Source organism: Rhinolophus sinicus, linkage group LG07 (assembly GCF_036562045.2).
Source record: "Rhinolophus sinicus isolate RSC01 linkage group LG07, ASM3656204v1, whole genome shotgun sequence".
NCBI lineage: Eukaryota > Metazoa > Chordata > Mammalia > Chiroptera > Rhinolophidae > Rhinolophus > Rhinolophus sinicus.
The window spans coordinates 108,857,182-108,880,542 of NC_133757.1; the positions used below are offsets into that span (position 1 = coordinate 108,857,182).

At 38.3% G+C, this 23,361-nt stretch overlaps 1 protein-coding gene across 2 annotated transcripts in view; it reads left to right on the plus strand.

The window, feature by feature from the left end:
- The window catches only part of TTC29 (tetratricopeptide repeat domain 29), a 360,428-nt gene that overhangs the window by 13,469 nt on the left and 323,598 nt on the right, over positions 1-23,361 (plus strand). For both annotated transcript variants that reach the window (XM_019730723.2, XM_074338461.1), the window contains exon 2: positions 489-557. The gene's annotated coding sequence lies outside the window, so the exon portion shown is untranslated. The remainder of the gene's footprint in view (positions 1-488; positions 558-23,361) is intronic.

Sequence of the window (23,361 nt, forward strand, 5' to 3'; positions counted from 1 at the left end):
CAGAGCAGAGCTGTGCTTCTGTTTGCTAACTAAAACCTGCAATTCCTATCTCAAGCGTGACACACAGCTGCTCCATGTGAGCTTTAGGTAAGGCATAGCTATGATTAGTTCACTGATTCAGCAAATACTTAGTTGATGCTTCTGTGTACCATATATTGTTCTAGATGCTGGGGGTGTACTACTGCTCAGGCACCGTTCTAGTTGCTGTAGGTAGAATAGTGTTCATGGTTCTTCTAGATACCCGGGATATAAAGCTCTCACAGAAATGACAGTTTACAGAACTAGGTCTTTTGCATCTTGTCCCCCCTTTTCCACACACAGTTAGCCCAAGGCCCCATTCATACAGTAGGTACACTTGGCCATGTTCGTTAAAATAAACCAAAGCAGTGAAAAGTGCCAGAGTGGAGAGGGGCCACAGAGGATAAGGGGTATTGACCAGAGAGGTCAAGCGATTAACCAGGTAAATTATATCACCTCACTCTTGGCAGGTTTACAACGGTGCTGAAATGGATCTTCCTCCAACCTTCCGATGACTTCTCCTCACTCACGTGTTTGAGGTAAGCCTCTCCTTTCAGCTGCTTGGAACTGTCTTCAGAATCTGTTGGGTGCTGTGGTTGCTGAAATGCCAGCGAGGTCTCTGGTGCAGCGAGAAGGACTTGTACTTAGAATGCCCGGAGAGGAGAGGGTTGGGGTGAATAGAGCTGAGTGCAGCAATTGTCGAACGTGGCAGCAGACACTGATGGGTGAGGAAAGGTCTCTTTGTGGTACTCAGATGTCTGTCTGTGTTCCATCCCAGGGAATGTGGACAGAAACAGAATCCCAGAATCTATCAGCAGAGGTATGTGAATGATTTGGACTGGGCAACTCTAATTTCCAAAGAAACCACTTCGCTTTGCTATTTATCTATTGCAATGTAGATCACTCTGTCCTTTAAATGCATCACACTTACAAAATGTTTTTCTTGCAGAGCCAGTTCCAAGGTAGACCATTGTAGCTAATGGATACCTCTGGCTGCTCACAAATCCTGGCCTTTTCCTAACATGAGAGGATGGTGACTGCTTCCTGTACTTCTTGGTTTTTCAAGAGCAAACCAATTGGGCAGACTCCTTACAGCACAGTTGTGCAAGTTAGGGTCACTTAGACAATTCATCAGTTGCATTTTGTGGTATGGAGAAGTCATAAGAAATTGCTGAAGCCATGAAATGAGAACTGTGGATGGCTTTTTTGTTTTGTTTTGCTTTGCTCTGGTCAAGGGAAACGTAAGCACTGGACTTCTCTAGAGCAAGAGGCTGTTCCTGGTGTTTTGAAAGTGGGGTCAGAGATAACGAGGACGATGTCTGCTGAAGCAAAAGAGCAGAGCTCCTGGTATGCTGAGCCCTTCCCCTTCTAGCACCTGACGTGCTGCTGTAGCCTCCGCTCTTTCTGCCTGAAGGGCCAAGTTCCAGAATGGCTGGGGGGAATCTCGGGTCACAAAGATCACATCCAACCCCTAGCTCCATGGCATGAATGCGTATTTTATCAGATGCCCAAAGCAGTTCTTGCTTTGTGCGTGTGGATCCCAGGGAACTCTCAGGCTAGAGAGCTTCTTGCCTGTTTGGGTCTTAGTGCTTTACTCTGTAGTTGTTATTTCAGAAATGTTCACTGTATGAGCACCCTAAGAATGATGCAAAGTTTGGGCCCATTTTTCTTGACAAGTAACAAAATGAAGTGAGGCTACTTAAATTTTGGTTGTTATTCTCTCTTCTGTCGGAGGCGCCTCATTCTGGGCCCTGCGTGACCCAGCTGATTAGGCCTAATGGAGTCTATAAAGAGCCTGTGCTGCTGGAAAGCCACTCAAATACATTGAGCAAATACCCCTTCCTAGCTGGTGACATACTGTGGTTCATGAGCCTATTAAAGAAGCTGCATTCATGATTCAGCAGTAAGGCGCATCTTACCTACTATAGGAATAGAAGAGTGTGATGTTTACAAAAAATCAGATTTATATGGGCGGGGTCTAGACCAAATTAGGAAAGAGGTAAAGTTCATCTTTTTCCCTTTTGTGTGCCTTTCACGTGCTTCTCCCGGTAACGTTTAGGGCCGTGGGTGCGTGTCCGTGTGAATGTACATGTGGATCTGTGTGAGTGTCTGCCGGGGAGTCCCGTTCCAGTTTTCCAAAAATGATGATAATTCATGTTTTATCTCCAGTGTATCACTGGTTAAGCATTTTAAAATCCTTAGCTAAGTATGGTTCTATATGCCATGGGAAGTATAGTTTTGTCTAAGAAACATGTCTATGTTTTTCCTTACTCAGGACATAGCTTTTGAAGAATTCTCAACTCTTGCTATGTTGTGGTTATTTTTAGTTAGTCTTCATTCAGAATTTCTTTCCTAAATGGCAATCAACAGCACTTCTAAACCTTTCCTAAAAGAAAATATTCAAGTAATGCCTAAGGGAAAATATTAACCAGGGTACAAGGTCAAAGGGGAAATAACTCTGTTTATGTTGAATTCTCAAGAAGATCTGACCAGAGGTGACCATTATATAAGTCACAACCATTGAGGAAAAGGAAATTCAGTCAAGAAAACACAGTCCTTTCTTAAAGTATAACAAAAGTTTAAATCCAAATTATGATTAATTTTAAAACATTGCTAAAACTCAAAGGCAAATTTCAAAAATTGCTCTATAATTATCTGTATGTCTGTATCTACCTACCTACCTATCTGTTAGTTTCTCTAGGATGGGTATGATGTAAATTGGCATTCTTCAAAGTTTATTCCATCTGTACGGTGCTCTAGGCAAAATAGTTCCCTAATAAATAAGTTTGGCAATCACTGCCTGCTTACTATATGTCTCTCTCATTGAGAGATTCAAAGGACTGCCTTAGAGAATTCTGAGAAAATCTGCAGTAAGAAAACCTATTAAACTTTATTCAGTTCGATGTTTCCCAAATTTTCTCGATTCCAATCACCCCTTTTTCAATAATACCTGCTTTACATTCTTCTTTTTGAACAAATGCAAAAAATATACAAATTTGTTATAATAGGGAGCTACATTTTATCAAAAATTGATACACAAAAAGAAATTATCAACATAAATTTTTAAAAGAAGCCTTAACAGATCAATAATTATGGAGCAAAAAGTTTAACTTATCAAAAATTTCTTAAAGTTTCCCAGGTTAGATATTTTTGTGGTGAATTTGCAGAATCTTTAAGGAGCTCATATTTCTTACACTATATCAAAATAATAAAATTTTAGGGAGCATATACCATGATGGACAATATCCTTGCTACAAATACCCAGAAAAGATCTCCCTTCCCTGCCCCTCTCTCCAGCTGAAGAAAAATCTCTGAACAATTGTTTTTAGAAATCTACAGGGAAAAAAAACAATCTTAAATAATAGTAAATCATATTCCTTGGTATATTTAAGAACAATTCAACACAAATAACTACTCATAGCTGGGAAAGTTATTTATTAATATTAAGATATCTATTAAAATAATTATTTTAAAAGGCAAATAATAATAAACCATATGAACATTGAGAAAGATTTTGAAAGCCTACAGTAAAACTAAACTTCTGTTTCTATATAAAACTGTTATCTAGGACTTTAAGAATAATTATTTAACAAGATAATTAGTCCCCACATCAAATCAATTGCCAACATTTCATTTAATGGTGAAAAACTGTAGTCATTCCCTTTAACATAAAAAATGGAATAAGGATAGCTTATTAACACTAACATTTACCTTTCAAATCAATACAAGATACAAAGCAGGAACAGGTCTATCAATCTATCAATAATAAAAGAAAATAAAAGCACAAAATTATTGTGTTTTTTTCCAGATAATATAAGTTAATCTAGAAAACCAAAGGAAATCATCTAAAAAAATTCTAATAGCTCAGACAATTAGATGGTAAAAAATGAATGTGGGGATAAAAATCAATAAAGTTTTCTCTAAATGCCTAAATACTAGTTAAGACTAAAATTCTCACTAACAATATCAATAACAACAACAAAATAAAGTAAATCCTTTATGAAGCAAACTGTAAACATGTACTGATTAATTTTCCCTTCCATTGATGGTGACGTGAACAAATGAACACATGATCTGTTCTTAAAGAGTAGATTTATTCAAATAAATAGATCAGTTCTTCCGTGTGAAAGTATTAATGAATTCTAATTAAAAACTCAAAGCACTGTTTCAATTTGGAAAAAAAATATATTAATTTAGAAAACCAAACAGGTGAGAAAGAGCTAAAATATTTTGAAGAAGAAAGGTAATGGCTCAGGAAATTTTACTTTACCAGAATAAATATGCAGATGAATGGGAAAAATATATCGGTTTTAAAAAATTGTATATTGCAGAACAGCAGTGTCATTGCAGGAAGTTATTAGGATTAAATACAGGAAGTTATTAAGGTCAAATAAATGAAGCTATTTAAAACATATTTTTAAAAGCTGTATAACACTACATAACCTTTATTTTGCTCACATATATTATATATCCCAGGGCGGGATTTAAGAGTATGCTACATTCTCACACTCGTGTAAACATGAAACTTTTTTTTTTAACCAGAACATTGTTGAAACCATTATTCCTTGAAACATCCTTTGCAAAAAGCTGGCAAAACTAATCAATAAAGAGAAAATATCTGCAAAGTAAGAAAGCCTCCCCACTTCACAGCACATCCAATAAGTGTCTCTCTTTACTGAGTGGCCCCTGCTAACCTCTGCATATGTTCCTCTCAGTCTGAAATGACAATCTGCTCTGCATCTCACCGTTTACACACTATTATGAGAACACCCAACCTGCCCTTTATGCTACTGTTTGGTCACACTGGAAACTGTACGGCAGCATTTGCTATTTAGAGCTTATTGGTTTTTGTCATTTAATATGACATGTGTAGATAGCACTGGAATGTAATTGTATCACACATTTCACAAGCTGGGCCTGAGGAGAAGAAGGTTAATTCATTCTAAACAGGCATGATTTATAAGGAGGGTCTTGAGAAAAGCTGGTAAGGCTGTGTGTTTTGAGATCCTCTAGCTATGGGTCCATAGAGACTCCCAGACATTACAGGTCTCCTAGAGATTATAAAATCATTATGAAGGTTTGGCCAGAACTATGAGTTTACTTATTGGTTATTTTCCAAATTTCATTTAGACTATAAAATAATACCAAAGACCAATGAAGCCAATTTTCTAACATAATGGTGCATTCCTGGACTATTCTTAGTGTGAATAAAAAGATCCACCCTGACCCCATTTCCCACCCACCCCCATCTATCCCCATATATGTATGTAGCTTTTTGACAAACTGGTAAATACGTATTTCTCCTCTGATCTATCATCCATTTGCACTGTTGAAATTTAATCCTTTCCTGCCTTATTATAACTCCTTTTTCCCTTTCCCCTTTCTTTCTTTCATCTCAACCCCTAGCACCTGCTCTTTATAGGTTGGCTGCTTTCTTATATACACTGTCTGTCTGTCCCATCGCAAGGTTACTGGGAGGAGCAGAGCTGTCCCTTTCCCTTGGGCCTCCCCAGGCTGCCTCAACAGATCTCTGAGCGGAATGCAGTTGTCTGAGAAAATTTTTGCACACCTTGTGGATTTAAAAGCCATACATACAGTGGAGTTTACGGCCTATACTGCCTGCCATTCGATCATCATGTCCATAAATGTCAGTAGCTGACTAAATGGTTCTCATTAGTGTTACTCGGGCTTTGCGCATTTGAGCAGAGCGTTACTCCATCTTTAAAAGATGGAGTGAAGTCAGCAGTTCAATCCAGTGGACACATGTATTATGCAAATTTAAAAAATTAAAATTTGCAGTTCCAGCTCCTAGATAGCATATGTCTTCTGAAAATCTTAAGCAACTTAAAGTAACATTGGGGGAGAAATGCCTAATCCATCCCAACAAACTCCGTGTTGTAGATGAGAGACATATTACCCAATGGGAAATCTATTCATAATTTGAGTTTAGAAAATAGAGTTTCAGAAAAAGTAGGAGTGTATATAATAGGTATTATTTTGGTAACAATACTATGTTTTGTCTGCTTTATACAAATATTACAAAACATTTTCTAGACGTGAAAATATAACATTTGTTTTAATTGATTCCTTTTCATAGACTGTCGCAGGATACATGAGCCTTTTATTATAAAAAACTATATGAATAATTTAATTATATTCTATTTTGGGATGTGAAAATGTTTAGATGTTTTGCATTGTAAATGAAAGGCAGAATTTCAGGGAAATTCATTAAAAACAAATATGTGTTCAGTGATTAGATTGGTAAAAGAGTTAAAACATTCTAAGTGGAAATATGCATTTTTATAAGTTAGCCAAAGGAAAAGCTTCAATGGAATGAAAAACTATATGACAAAATTTTTTGCATTTCTCCTTGCACCTGACATGTTGCTTAAAGGCGGACCACTTATGAAATTTGCTGTTTATTCCTGATGCCCTTATGGTATAAGATGTGTCTAAGATTGGTGGCCACAAGATACGCTTGTCGACGTAGGAATACTGACAAAAGCAGGAACTGTCGCATTATTAAATCATAAACCACAATCAGGGAGGAGCACACATTCATTTTCATTTTTGTAATGCAAGCAGAAAAGAAAAACATTACTGCTGAATCCCATATGGCTATTAATTAAAAGTATATTGTTTCAAGATAAGAAAAAAAAGTAAGATAGAAAGAAGGATCAAGAGGGATTTTAGGATTGGAAGTTGATAGACACCCATAGCATTTTTCATACAATGGACTACATTATTTGAAGGTGAATTCATTAGTAAAACTAATAAATTACATAACACAGTATTGTAGCCCTTATTGAAATCAGTATTGTACACAATGAAAAATCTTTGTTTGGTGTATTGTCATATATTTTTTTAAAAATAACACACTCCTGAAAAAATAAATCCAAGCAAAACATGCTCTTAAAATAACAGCAGTTTCAGCATTCTTGGAAAAAGGAAAAGCCTATAAAACTTCCATAGACAAACATCAGACAAAAATAATGAATTTTTTTCCATTCACACTTGGGAAAAGAAATTACCTTGTCCCTATTCCAGAATAAAATGTCTGGCCACCGTTGAATTTCAAAATAGCGTATTTAAAATCAAGCTGCATATGCAGAAATAGGGCTAGAATGCACTAGTTTTAAGAAAGGACATATGGATATTTTACAAAAAGAAAAAACCTTCAATGGAAAATGTTAAATTCAGTAATACCTGACTTATTGTTTTCTGAGCTACACAATAGTATATAATCAAATAAACAGTTTCACTTTTAAACTAGTTATTATTTAAACATGTTTATGATGTCATAAACAAAACATAAAATACAGAAATTAGTAGTGCATGTATTTCTAAATAGTGAATATTTTTAGATAATAAGAATAAATACATTTCCCCAAATGTGAAATATTAATAAGGGGTTTAACATAAAGTGTATTAAAAGAAAACTATCTAGAGTAAACTTGATTGCAAAGTGATCACACACACACACACACACACACACACACACACACACACACATCAAATTTCTAAACAAAATTTGACAGTGAAAACAAGAAAAATGAGTTCTTATTAAAAGTTAACCTTTGTAAATCAATTTTCTGATCTCATTAAAAGTAATATAAAATGCTATCCATATTCTTAGTCTGTATCAACACCAACACTGTACGTAAAAAATGAAGATTTGAAAAAAAAGGCATTTGCCAGGCAGTAACTGTAGTCCAAAGTGCTGGTTCTGTCATGACTGAAGCCAGACTTTTCTTAAAACCATCGTGATTACAAAGGGGGAAGCTGGAAATTTGCATGATTTGTTATTAATTGTGAAGTAACTGCTATAGACCTCCAATTCTCCAAGCTTTTTCATACCACAGTCTTCTTGAAAATGGCAAAAACACTGTGGGTGGCTCACTCCATTTGTTTGTGGGAGATGGATATGAGATAAAATGAATCTTTCCTCAGAATTGAAAGGCTATTTTTGAAATTGAAAAGGTTAGTTTTATATTTTATGAGATGCCAATGAACTCATTGAATTTTATTCGTCTCGTGTAAATTAGTAATTCATAACAGTAATAAAAAGTAGACAGTTATAAATATTAAGATGAAAAATGGTTCATCATAAGTCTGTAGACATCTTGAAGCCCTTCATTGTCAATGTTAGAAAGTGTTTCAGGGGCCTTCTCTTCCTTCCCTGAAAAATTCAGTCTGATGGGATGGAGCAAGCAGGCATCCTAGGTGTGTGTGTCCGGGAGGGTGGCAGTGGCCGAGAACCCAAGCAGGATGAAGGTGGTTCACACTAGGGCGGCAGGTGTCAGAGCCCCAGCAGGGGAGCAGGGCATGGATACAGAAGAGAGTGGGCATGGAGTGTCAGAACTCGAGCAGGTTAAGGGTGAGTCCACAAAGAGGGCTGGCCCAGTTGGGGGCATTTATACTCTAGCGGGATACGAAGGCCATCTCCAAGGAGTCCTCACCTGGCTCCAGGTGGCAGAGCTCAAGCAGGCAGAGGACAGTGTCCATGCTCAGGTGGACTGGTGGGGAGTATTGGAGACCAAATAGGATGGAGAAGGGGGCTGGGTGAAGGGGATCAGAGCCCAAGGAAGATGAGGAAGGCATCCCCCCAGAGGGGTGATGTGAGGTGTCAGAGCCCAAGTAGGATGGGAGCTGTCCGCCTGCAGGTGCCGCTGGGAATGTGGAATCTGAGCTGGCAGAGAGAGGAGGCAGCCACACTGGGTACACTTGTGGCAGGTTACATCCAGGGGGATGTAATATCACTTACTGAAATGTACTGAAGGCAGCTTTCTTACTTTTGGAGAAGGGAGTTACACATAAAAAAGGGAACAAACTAGAATAAACTTTGTTGTGTTGGATTGAACTTGGAAGTCTCCATGTGAATCATGGTCTGAGATAGATGGTAGGTAGGTAGATAGATAGATAGATAGATAGATAGATAGATAGATAGATAGATAGATAGATAGATAAACAAACAGGTAGATGTAGAAGTAATTAAAGGTGTAAGTGTATGGATATTGGAGTGATTTGGTTATGTATCTACATACATATATTTCCTAGTTCTTTGTCCTGAGAAGGGCTTGGAACAGTGACACTCCAATAACATTTGTCATTCAGATCTTGGCTTGTAAATACTATCTTCCATGCACAGGCACCAGGGGTCCTTTAGGAAGTGGCTAATTCTAGGGATAGGTCAAGGAAAAGACCAGACAGGACATCTTGCCTCAGAAAGCAAGGAAGTGCCCAAAAGATGTTGGGGCCATGTCAAAAGGAAACAGAAGCAAGTTTGAATGGACTCATTCTGGCCACATCTGAGAAAATTTCAGCCTAAAAATGATGATAGTAATGGATTAAAATCCATTGGATAAAATTGGAAGTCCATTTAGGTATAACTAAATTCATGAATAAATTGAAAAGTTGAAGAGGATCAGGATATTTATATAGTTTCAAAGTATATCCCTACAAAATAGTAACTAATTTCTGTGGAAGAACTTTACAGTGGTGAAGCCACTCCAAGTAAACATTATCAGTGATAGGACAAATAGAAATCACTTGCCATCTGTTAGAATTAAGTGAGAAGAACATATTGTCATTTCTGAAACATTCTTGCCAGAAACGCATATTCTGAATCTAATTAAGAGGAAACATCAAACAAAGCCAGACTACATACTACATAGTAACTGGTTTGTAATTTTCTCAAATGTCAGGACAGTCAAGGAAAGAAGGAGAATCTGTTCCAGATTGAAGGAGACTAAGAGACATGCCAACCAAATGTGTGATTCTGGCCTGAATCATTCTGTTATAAAAGATATTGTTGGGGAAATGTGCACAACTTAAATGGAGTCTAAGATTAGGTCGTAGCATCACTGTTGTTTTTTTAATCACTGTTAATTCCTTGGTTTGATGGACATATTGTGGTTATATAGGAGAATGTTCTTGTATGTAGGAAATATACACTAGAGAATCCTCAGATGCTCTTGCCCTTTTGTGCTTCCTCCATACCTGCCTGGCAAAACCTTAAAGCCTTAGTCATTGCAAATGTTTCAGTTTTGATGTTGTTTTCCTTGAAAAATTTTCCTGACACCTCAAGACTCTGTCCCATTATGAGTCCTCACAGATCCTAGTATGTGCCCTCTGTTACTTCTTAGCACACCCTTGGAAGTCCCTGTTTGCTTACACTCCCTAGGACATCAGCTCCTCGGGGCAGGGTCACTTGTGTCTTGCTTGTCTTTCTCTTCCTATTGTCTAGTTCAGTAGTGCCCACAAAGTGGATACACTCGGTGAACATTTGTTGAATGAATGAATGAATGAATGAATGAATAAATGAGTGAATGAATCCCTGTCATAAAATGATTTTATAATGTTGGCAAAGAAATTTTAAAGTTAAAGTATAGCACATGTTCAAGAAATTAAATTATTCAAATGCAGCTAAAATGCATGGAAGCTGATGGACAGGAGCTTCCTCTTTAGTAGAATAATAACTATAATTAAGGGAAACCATCTCATTTGGGGGAAGATGTTATAGAGACAATGAGGGTGGAGAATTGGGAGAAGACATTGCTTACATATGATTTAAAAGTCCTATCTAGAAGTTTCTTTCTTTGTCTTTAAGGGTTAAAACACCTGTTCAGAAAAGGGATAAAGTTCTACTTTAACAGCATTCACTGAACTGTGATGGAGTGTCAGTCTGTTCAGAAAGGACTTATTCCTGCTCCTATTTCGCCCATATTACCAAGCACACCTTCCCTTGATCTGACACCGCTGCTCCGATCACCGTCTGCTTGTACATGCATTACTGTTGTCCACATTTTCCTGAAATCTATTCTCAAGATGGGTAACTTCCTTTGTGTCCACAATGCCTAATGCAGTCCCTGGCACAAAGCATTGCCCGATAAATACTCGTTAAAATAAACAAATGAAAGAGAGTAATGGCCGCTTCAATCCACTTTTAGTTTTTCTTATGCTGTTCTTCAAAAATAAATTGCAATCTTTCCTGTATCATATACTTTTTCTGGTGAGATTTTAGGAATAGCTGGTTGCTTATTATTATCCTCTTGTACTTTTACACATTTCTATTGTGTGGTCAACGCTAATGCGATATTTTTATGAAAAGCTCTCTGCTACGTATTAATATTATCAGGTACAGGTTCTACTGTCTGTCTATGTGCCTCCTGTGAACTCTTTCAATTTTTTTCTTATTCAAATATATTTGACATATAACATAATGTGTACGTTGAAGGTATCCAGGATGTTGATTTGATACATTTATATATTGTAATATGATTTCCATTGTAGCATTAGTTCGCACCTCTATTATGTCTCTTAATTATCTTTTTTTTTTTTTTTTTTTTTTTTTTTTTGGTGGCAGGAATAATTAAGATCTAGTCTCTGAGCAAGTTTGATGGCTATGATGCAATGGTGTGGACTATATTCACTATTCTGTGCATTAAATCTCCAGGACTTACTTATCTACTGGTTACAAGTGTGCATCCTTAAACAGCATCTCTCCAATTCCCCCACGCCCCCGCTCTCAGTGACCACCATTTTACTTTTTGTTTTTATGAGTTTGGTGTTTTTTACATTCCACAAGATCACACAGTATTTGTCTTTCTCTGTCTTGACTCATCTCACTTAGCATAATGCCTTCAGGGTCCATCCATGTTGTCACAAATGGCAAGATGTTCTTCTTTCTCATGACTGAATAATATTCCATTGTCTGTACACACCACATCTTCTTTATTCATTCATCTCTTGATGGGCCGTTAGGTTATTTCTATATTTTGGCTATTGTGGAGAACATGGGTGTGCTTCGATATCTGTTCGATATCCTGTTTCCATTTCCGTTGGATATAGATCCAGAATTGGAATTCTGTAAGCTCTGTTATTTATGAAATTGGGGCCAATTTCCTTGCTTTTTTCCTTATCAATAAATTTGCCATTATCTGCATTCTCCCAGAAGTGACCTTACCATGACCCTCACCTTTTCTCTTTCCTTCACAACATATATTGATGTGCTTGCTCACCCAGGCTCCTCTCCCCTTTTCTTCCAATCTCATTGACTGGTCATGAGATCAAACTGCCTAAGACTGAAACAAGTGACCAAAAGCAGGTCACAGCCCCAGGGACATCGTCTCCACAGTGGTCAAACCTCACATTCCATTCTGATCATGCTTTCCCTTGTTAATCCTGGCTCCACATGAAACCCAGTTGAAGCCAAAGATCTGTCAAGCACTTTTCCAGTGACCAACTTTGGCTCTGATCTTTGATCACAGATAGAACTTCCAACCTATGGATATGAGTCATCTAAGCTGGCTGTTTGCTGAGAAGTGAGGAAACTATTACTTAAAAGTATTTGTAAATTCCTTATAAAGTGTGACTATTTAGCAGAAAATCCTCAGTGACTTACTTTAATACATCAAGTAAAAATCATTTATTCTCTGCTGAGGGAAATTTCTTATCTGGAGATGGCCTTGATAAGTAGTAGCTTAAACTATATTGAACATGTCAAAGACACTAACAGCCACCTGGAGACATTCAGTTCCCCACAAGTGATGACAAACGGCTCTCTCTATGACAGTAACTGCATGTTCTCTGGTTTGGTTCATAAAGGTTCATGGCACAGCCCAAGACGTCTATCAGGATGGCCAACCCATAACATCATCTTACCCAAAAGTACCTGCTAACTGGTCTTTTATATCTTCCCATGACTGGGCCACTGGCGCTGAGATAAGCACCCAATTTCAGTTCTTGTTCTGCTTACGTATTCATTCAGGACATGTTTCGTTTGTTCTTCCTATGTCCCAAGCACTGTTATAGGTTCTAGGGCTATAGCAGCAAAGTAGTCAATTTCTGATCTTGACCAGTAGAGGAAATCAGAAGACAGATAGGTGATTCATAGGGAAAAGATCAGCTAGGGAAAGTGCCAGGTAGTGTATTTCAAAGGGGGATCTGATAGGGAATAACTGAGGGTTTGGGGAAGAGGGCATTTAGACTGCATGGCTGCAGAAAGCTGTCCTAGGTAAAGAACATGTAAGCTAAAAACTGATGAAACGGGGGAGCCAGCTTTGCAAAGATGGGGGGATGGCGTGCCCACATGGGCCCAGGTGTAAGCTTGGTGTGTTTGCAGAAAGAAGAAAAGGAGTGGCAGGAATGTGGTGGAAAAGGAGGAGGTGGTTTAAGATGAGGAGAGGCTTATGAAGGGCCTTATAAAGCAGGGTAAGACGCTCGTGGTTTTATTCTAAGACTCTGGAGACCCAGTGGCCTGGCTGCTCTGGGGAGAATGGAGGCAGAGAAGAAGAAGGGAATTAGGAGATCACTGCGGGAGTCCAGGTAAGAGGCTGGTGTCTGGGACTGGGTGGTGGTAGTGGGATGGAGAGAATAGCAAACTTAGGAAACATTTTTAACAGGTACCGACAAGCACTTAGGCAGGGAACTGGATGGATCAAGGATGGTTCTTAGATTTTTCACTTCCTTTCCTTTCAATGTTCCTGTTAGCTGTGGGCTTGAGAAACTGGGAAGCATCCTGGCCAAGAATAAACAGGCATCCAGTGCTCCAGGAAGTAACCACAAGGAGGCTTTCAAAACTAGGGACCTAGAAGTCAGCATTTTGTATTTCCCTCTAGACCAGGGAGGTTGTGATTTGTTTTTACTCCTTGACGTCCATTTTAGGAAAGCGTTTTTGTTCAAACAGAAACTATTACAAGCAATGAATAGGAGCTTTATTTTATAAGTTTTATTTTATGGAAGGCTTCTAGCAGTTCATCTTAAAACAGTCTAAATATCCTCAGCTCTTTTGACTAAGGAGAGAAGTGTGATTAACATTTGTTTGAGGTTTTTTAGCTCTACTATGGTTACAGGGTGATGGTTGAAAATGTTCTATCCAACACATTATTAGTTACTCCATTTCTTGATAAAACCGACATTTAAGAACAAGGCAGAATCTGGGAGTGCAGTGGGGGCAGGGGAACCCAAGCTCTGTGAAATGCTTAACCTTTTAACATAGTTCAACAAAGTTTAGATTTCTGGCAAAACGCCTAGACTTTGTAAGGCTGCTCATGGTTGAAAACCCGACAAGACCCCAGTGCTTAAATTACTCTGGCTCAAAAGTTGAGACAATGTGTAGAGAGCAAAGGGAAAAAAATACGTACACCCTGATAGCTACAGTTGAGTTCATGGCACAGAGTAAGTAATTTGGAAAAAGACGCTGGGGGTGTTTACAACCTTCGGTTCCTTGGAGGTATTTCAAATGCCTCTGCTGAGAGAACAAGTTAGCCCCAAAGAGAAAACCAGTTTGGCATTAAAGGTAAAGAAGGCTCTAAGAACACGTGACAATCCAAATGTATCATAGATTAGAATTGTTTGTTTCATAGAATCACAGCAATTGTCCTTACAGACAGTAGCAGTAAAGATGAATCAAGGTATCATCTCTCAAGCATTTAGTCTGGAAAGATTTTTCTCCATCTGGAAATGTACACGCAGGTTACCATTGCTGCCAGTCAGTACCAGGAGCTGCAGCTACTAGCCAAAGAAAATGGGGAATTGATAACTAGCCAAAAGTAATCATAAATTTTCTTACTACCTGTTTTTGTTTGGTGTGTGTCAACATATCTGTTGATTTGAATTCCCTGGAGTTTCTCTAAAATTTGTCAGAACACATAGGTCATTTGCAATAAGAAAATATAAAATAATAATTATAAAAATAATTATGGATGAATAGAGTATAAGGTTTCCCACATATGGCTCTCAGAACCCTAATTCTGAGAGGCAGAGCGTAAATAAAGGGATTGCTTGAAAAAAATCAATTCAGAAATCAGTAAGATTGGGAAGCATCTGAATGTTATTCCAATTTCTTTATTATATTTATTCTTCTATTTAAAGTGTAAAATAGTTTTATATGTATCATGATACTCTAGAAGGGGAACAAAGTATCCAATATTTTCCAAGTATATTTGATCACAAAATCTCCCTATGCTTTGTTCCCATCCTCTCGTTTTGACGGATTATATCACCAAACATGCTGAGTCACATAAACTAGTAAACAATGGTTTAATAGAATATGTGCCATAGGTATGTCTGCAAAATGGATGTATTTTCACATATGGGTCTAACAATAATGGGGGGAGAATTGGACAGAGAAAAACATGAGGCAATAAACCATGCAGAGTTTGGCTATAAAACAGGTTATAAGAGATAAAAAAGCTGTTACCTACAGAAAAATCCAACCACATTGACTTAAATAAATAATAAGAATCTGAAGGCAGGTGGTTTTGGGTTTTATCTCAGCATCTTAACAATGATAGTTCCCAGATTTCTGCGTTTCTCTTGGCCATTGCCTCATACTTGAAAATGGCTGCTGTAGCTCTGACTCTCACATCTGTATCTTAGGCAGGAAAAAGGTAAAAGGAAGGGTAGGGGTTTGGAAAAAGCATTCTTTTAATCAGGAAGATGACATCGGTTGCAGGAGAACCGCGGCACAGTTGCGAATCTCTCTGATTGTGAGGGATCATCCCTCTAGCAAAGAGCTGTGGGGGACATTCAATTAGATTCTGTATGAATCGATTCCACATTTTTTGGTGACTCAGGCAGTAACAGAATTGAGGCTCAAAAAAGGAGTTTGGAATGCTTTGTGAGTATTTTGAGCTGCAGTATGTGGAGGTGGGATGTGTTATTTTAGACACATTCCTTTAAGTAAGTCTTTTGAAGTATCCACGTCCTTCTGGGAAAAAAAATCTCACCTTACTTTGCTGCCTTGGGAATAGTGTATACTCTCTCTCTCTCTCTCTCTCTCTCTCTCTCTCTCTCTCTCTCACACACACACACACACACACAGCTTCAAAGCTGGCTCGGAAGCAGACATTCTCCTTCATTCCTGGAAACACTGTCTGGTGCCTTGTCCTCCAGATCCAGCTCAGTCACTTACCCTGAGACAAAATGTTCTGGGCTTTTCCTCAGGTTACCAGTGGACTTTGTTGCTTTTACTCAATTGGATCTTTCAGGAACTAATTCAGACCATGGCTTAAAACATGGAAGTATTTAGAAAACCTCCAAGATAATTACCACATTTTTTCCCCACTTTCTGGGCTTTAATGGAGACAAATACACACTGGGAAACAAATTGGTTCGGTTTGCTGATGAAATATTCCATGGTAGCCAGACACAGGCATGTCGCTACGCCCTCGTCTCTGTGGAATGGAATTTATGAAAGAGAAGCCCCGTGGGGAAACCCACAGAAGGGGCTACCAACGTTGAGTCTGTTCCTCCCCAAAAGGAACATTTGCTATAAAGTACTTTCTTCTCAGAAACAGCAATTATGTGGACCTCAAATTCATGTTATAACAAAATCCTACTGATAGTCCTCATTCCTTTGAGTATAGAAGCTCAAAGCATGTTTCTCATTAGTTTTTTCATTATAAAAGTAATATGTCTCGTTATCAACATTTTGAAAAGTAGAGAAAAATGCTACCCTGAATCTGACAATCCTAAACAATATTGTAAAATCTTTCCTTCTCTTTTGATATTTTTTTAGAAAATATTTCCTTGAACGTGTAGTGTTCCACATCTTCCTTTCTCCACTCACTGCTGTAATATGTGTTGTTTTCCTGTATGTGACTGTTGAGGCTGTCTCCATTTTTTTCTCAAAGTGCTTTTGAACCCATATTACATTTGTCATATAGGAGTAATGTTCTTGCCCGTAGATACAAAAGTTATTCAGTTAATGTATCCAATCCTTCAATGGATGTATTGATTACCTACTTACATATTTGTGCAAGAAACCGTGGGGATACAAAGCCACAATAGTGTTTCCTAACTTCAGGAGTAAGTGGGAGACTCACACATGTGTATGTTTAAATGGAGACCACAAAACTAGCCATTTGTGGAAGGTAATAGCGAACAATAATATGGGGGTTGAAAGGAGTTGAGAGAAAATAGAGACTGGAAATGGAATCGCTGTTCAGTCTGTGTACGACTCGGATTCACAGAGATGGAGGAGAACGGGCTGGAGGGCATTCCAGACACAAGCGGAAAAGGGTGGGAAGTCATTGAGTGTGTTTAAGGAGTAGTTAGATTTATGCCTGGTCTGTGTAGTGGAGTTTATTTTAACCTCTGTTTCCTCAAGAAAATGGTCTGGAGCCTGTATACACTGAAAATGCCCTCAGTTCTCTTCACATGTACAGTAGTGATCCTCCCCTCATCGGATGTTTCAGTTACTTGCAGTCAACTGCAGTATGAAAATGTTAAATGAAAAATTCCAGAAACAAACAATTCGTATGTTAAGATTGCACACGGTTCTGAGTAACGTGATGACATCTCAGAATGTCTGCTCCATCCCACTTGGATGTCAATCATCCCTTTGTCCAGTGTCTCCTTGCTGGAGATTCTCCCTGACGGTTAGTCAGCCAGTAGCCATCTTGGTTATGAGAGTGACTGTTGCAGTAGCGCGTGATGCTGGCAATTTGGATGTGCCAAAGAGAAGCTGTAAAGTGCTTCCTTCAAGTGAAAAGGTGAGTACAGTACAGTAAGATATTTTGAGAGAGACCATATTCATGTAACTTTTATTACAATATATTGTTCAAGTTGTTCTATTTTAGTATTAGTTATCATTGTTTTTCTCTTACTGTGCCTAATTTATAAATTACACTTTATCACAGGTATGTATGTATAGGAAAAAAACATAGTCTATATAGGGTTTGGTACTATCTGCTATTTCAGGCATCCATTGAGGGTCTTGGAATGTACCCCTTGAAATAAAGGGGGACTGCTGTCTCTACAAACCTGTACAGAGAGAGCATGTTTAACAGTGGATAGATGCAAGGTCTCCTTTTTCCTAGTTTGATGTGCTTTTCCCAAACTTATGCTCTCTTTTGGCATCTCTTGTAAAATCTGAAAAAAAAAAAAAGAAAGCTTCATTTCAAAGAGAAAAATCAAAGCCAGTTGTATCTTTGCATACTCACCCTTACCAGAATTTTCATATTAACTCATATTTTGGGTAAAAGCTGGAGTTATTATTTAATCTGAAATTGTCTTTTCATTTTACTTTGTGAGGACAGTGTTGAAATGTACATGCAAGTTGGGGAAGTTTTATAATCAAAGTGTTAGAGCTAGAAATGTCTCACTGCAGATCACTTATATCACCTTGTTTTTCAAACACTGCGTTTTTCAGGTGTTATATTTTCCTATTGCCTTACCTCTAAGACCAAATACAAATTGTATAAAACCAGACCCTCCTCCCTCCACCCCATTCTTAAGCACAGTAACTAAGCCTCTAAAGTTTCTCAGAACACAGATTGAAAAATACTTGTTTAATCTGCCTGCTCATTTTACAGATGGGGAAATTGAGTCCCAGAAAATCATGCATGCATGGAGGACCTATGGCCTTGAATTCTATTATGAGAGTGGATACTTTTAGGGTTCAGCATCTGGCTGACTCCAAATCTTTAAACCAGAGATGAATGCGTGGGGTTAAGCCATCGTTAGAGTCTCTACTCTTTAATCTCCCATCACCCTTCTTTGAGGGGAAATAAAACAAAGAGCTGGGAGACTCAGAACAGCCTGTCCCCTGGTTCACTGAGACACAGTGGCACAAGGAGCGTTGAACAAGCCCTGGACCCACAGCAGTAATTCTTGTTCTTAAAGAAATCCTTTGGGCCCCCCAAAATAATCATTTTTATTTTGTGAAAAACTGCATGTTCCCAGTTCCAAGCCTTAAAATCCTTCGAGTGAGTTGTTTCCATTACACATAGCAACTATAAGAAAAATATTCAAAATGAACTGACTGAAAAGACTTTCCAGTTCAGTTTTTCTAAGGTGCCCTGATGCTTCATGGGCAAAGAGGTTACCAGGATAGGATTCCCTTTCCTGTCATGCTGGATTTTTTTTTTTTTTTAAGATGAAATCTACCCACCAGACAAATGGCCATGTTTATAATGTGACTGACCTATGCTAGGTGTATCTTGCTTAGACCACAAATTGGTGAGCCAAATGTGGCACGCAGATTTGCTCTGTGTGGAATGTATGGTGTTTTGAAATTTTTGAAAGAGTTTCTAGAGCTTAAAAATTAAGAAATTTCACATAAAAATCAAGATTCCCGGCTTTTCGTAAAAAAATCAGCAGATTGGGCAATAGTGTCCAAAGTCTTAAGGATTTCTGACACTGGTCACTTTTGACCTGAGCTGTGTGGCACCTGCTCCGTTAGGTAGGACAAGTGTTCTTCACTTTGCTCCCATTCCTCATTGGGTAGCCTGGTGCTTTCATTATGGTGTACAACATTCCTTTGCATCCACATCTCTCTTAAAAGCGAGAAAGGGAATCTTTGACATAGAGGGCACATGTTTTATATATAGAGCTGTACATGATTTCATTGGCTCTTTGTACATTTGATTCTTCCCCCCACCCCGCCCCGAACAGTTTGTGAACAGATAATATTGCATTCTGCTACTACTAAGATGCACATTGCCCCCCTCATATTTTAGCATCTCTGAGATTGAGAGACATTGTAGAATTGCTGTCAGCAGGGCAGTAGTTGCGGTGAAATGGCCACTGCCTGAATACGTGATTCGAACTGTTCATGTTGTGGTCATGTTGACTGAGTTTGTGTGTTGTGTTGGAAAGGTGAATGTTGAGTGTAATCGCTGTTTCAACTCTTCGACGAGAAGCCTATACAGCAGCCTTGACATGAAAGACGACTATAAATGCAGAAAGACAGCAGTTAGCCATGAATTCAATACTAGTGAAGCAAATGTTCTTGGAGAAATGACTACAGTTCCTTCTTTTCTTGACAAGAGCAACCGAGTGCTTTAGGGGACCTAAGAAGGGAAAAATCCTACAGGTTTGTGAGGCTTCTTACTAAGATATGTGCAAAAGAATTCTTATTACAGGCCAAGCAGTGAAATAGAAAGCAAGAGAAAATGCCAAATAAAAGACATTTTCAGGTAATGAAGGCTGTGTAGCCCACACGGGCTTCCAGCTGGACTATCATTAAGGTGTAGTATTATAGATTGATTGAAAGTGTATATTCTTTCTCGTATTGGCACATAAAATAGTGAATCTCACAGTCATTGGTGTCTTAGATTCAACAGAATATGGTAAAGCAAAACCAGAAAGAAGGAAAGTCTTATTATCTGTACTGGCCATCTACAAGGTCCTGTCAGCTTCCAGCTATCTGCCTCTTTTAAAATTGTTTCTCTCTCTTTCCAACTATTGAATGAAAGAGATATGGAGGCAAAATACATAAATGGCGTAACTCTTAGGAAACAGTAAATGCTGCTGAAGCAGAAAACAGCTGAAAATTGTGCTTGGTCATGTTAAATAACACAACTAAAACTTTAAAGGAAGACCAACTGAGACCAAATCATCAGAGAACTGTCTTCCCAAGTAGTTTAAGAAGAGCCTTTTCAACATTATCAGTTTCATAGGAGGCCACAACTGAAGGGCTAGATGAACTTGGCCTACTGCCTTACAGGCACCAAAACCTGCTGTTTAGGACAGTGACACATGGATCCCCTGTCATGTGTTATTACTCACAGTACATGTCATGAGACAAATGTTTGTTATTAGTCAAAGTTTCATGGACAAGTTTTATCATCCGTTTTTCTGGTCCACTCCAATTTAACAACAATTTTGTATTTTGCCTACAGGCTAGAAAGCTGAGTTTATGCCAAAGACATTTCTATTCTAGCTGTCATGGCCCCAAATGAACATTTTGATTCAAAAGGAACTGGAAAAATACATGCAAGAAGGAAAATGTAATTTATTTTGTGACATTTTCTAAAATAATTGAAAGTCATTCTAACCAACAAAAAGTGGTTTGGTTCAGTTGTCTTTCCAGAAAGCGAGAATCTGGCTTTGGTTTAATTAGAAACAACTCATCTTTACTCTGCAAAGATCCCTCTTGTTAATGCACGTATTTTGGGGAAGGGGTTGTTTGGCTTCATTGTTGCACTAAACGACACCATGAAATGGCCTTGGAAGGTATGCATTCCCTTGGGAATTTTCTGTTTCTCACACTGTAAAGCTATGATGTCAACCACATAAATTGCTAATTGACAATGGCCTCATCGTATTTCCTTTGTTAAAATCCTTGATTTCTGGGCTTAATTAGCCCATCTTTTATTGTAAAGTAAAATAGAAATCAATGGTTTTTCAGAAACAGTAACCACACATACGCCTCTCTTCAGAAGAAAAACAAGAACTTAAGGTAAAAGATGACTTTCTGTTAGCAAATCTCTGCTTTCACTTTGAAATTGCTGACCGATTTTTCCTTTGGGCTGACGTTTTTTCACACCTTCTCCAATTTTCTAAGGGAGAAATTTTGGTGTTTGAGCTTTAAAAGTGCCATTGTACCATATTGAAAGCCAATTGAAACTAGTCACTGTTCATTGCTAGAAATTTTGCACTTCAGTAGAATTAGAGCTGGAAGGTGTCAGAAGCTTAGTTGGGGTAGAAGACATAATTTTAACACGTAATTTTGTAAGTTGGGGGTGGAATCAACATAATTTTAATGATTTAAATTCAAGGGATTTCCAGAGTTCCCAGGGCAATAAGACAAACTTAACAGACCAATAATACTTTTTATGATGTCTGATATAGTGTAGGTACTTAAGAAGAATTAACTCGATAGCATAGTGTTCACAAATGCCTGTGCATGAGCTATCCATACTATCTTTTAAAAAAATTCAATGTTAGGACATACCCTACAAATAAAATAGTGATGGCACCTTCAGACCCGTTTGGAATCATCGTGGTCCTGACCACTCCAGGAAGCCTAGAGGCAAGAGTTGTCACTCCTGCCAACTATAACCTTGACAGCAGAGACCACATCTGCTTTGCTCACATTCCTTCATTGAACAATTGTTCATTGAGCACCCACCCTATGCCAGATGCTTAAGACACACCAGGAAACCAAAGAGACAAAACAAAACAAAACTCTGTCATCGAGCAATAAACAGACAATAATAAAATATAATAAATAAGTTTGGTTAGGTTGAAACAAGTGCCGGGGGGAGGTGCAATAAATAGTCATTGAATGAAAGAATAAATGAACTTAAAATTTGTCTTCCAAGGTCCAGCTTTCTGTCTAAGGACTTTCCTCTTCCCAGGTTAGGGAGATTGGAAATGCTAGCAGGGCATTTATGTGTTTGGGGTGGGGACATTTTCAAGTCAAACAGATTCTACCAGGGTGATTAGCAGTGGAGGTGGTGAGAAGGAGCCAGACTCTGGGTATATTTTGAAGATAGAACCAATAGGACTTCCTGATGGATTGAATATGGAATGTGAGAAAAAGGGATGCATCAGGTCTTTTGGTTTGAGCAACTGGAAACATAAGAGTTGCCATCAGCTGACATGGGGGAGCAGTGAGTAGGGCACGTTGGGGCATCAGAATGTGAAGCATTTACTTATGGATACATTGAATTAGAGATGTCCAAATAGAAACACTTCGTGCATGTTGGGTACATGATCTTGAAGAACTTCAGAACATGCCCCTCCAAAATATGCTGTTCTGGCCTAGTGACTATTTTGAGTTAAAGACATTTGAAAAACAGCAAATACACAAAAAACACTCTGACCTTCCTTCTTTTTCTGAAAAGTAGGACATGAAATTCCTATATGAAAGATGTCCTCCCTATACCAGAGGAAAGTAACATTCTTATCATCAAGGACAAGTTGAGATGGAGGGAATTCTATACAAACAGACCTTGTTAAAATAGTTCTTATCTTCCTTTAGTTTCCTCACATAGCTTCGTCTCTTTTCCACAATTGCCTTTCTTTGTTCAACCAAATATAAACAAGCAAATAGGTTTTGCCATTTCTTCAGGTCTTCATTCCTTATGAAGGCTCCCGTGCCACGTAAAACTGGTATTAAATACATGTGTATGCTTTTCTCCTGTTGATCTGTGTTATGTCAGTTTACTTCTCAGGCCCAGTGGCAAGAACCCTCTGAGGCTAAAGGTAAAGCTTTGCTCCCCTACGGTTTCTCATTTGGGCAATGGTTCAGCCTGGAGAACACTGCCAGGTGTGTAGTAAGCAATAAATAGTCATGGAATGAAAGAATAAATGAACTTAAAGTTTGTCTTCCAAGGTCCAGCTTTCTGTCTAAGGACTTTCCTCTTCCCAAAATAATTATCATAGAAATATTCACTCTTTTTCGTGGAGACATCAATTTGTATGACATCACAAGACAAAACTGTCAAAATATAGCAAAATATAACATATGCACAAAAGTACAAATTTATATGTATGTACAAATTGGTTGGGCATTGGCATGGGTGGATGTGTTGGTTGGATAGGTCACTGTGATATTTACAAGGTCATTGAACAAATAGAGATTAGGGTGGAGCCAAGGAGAGTGAC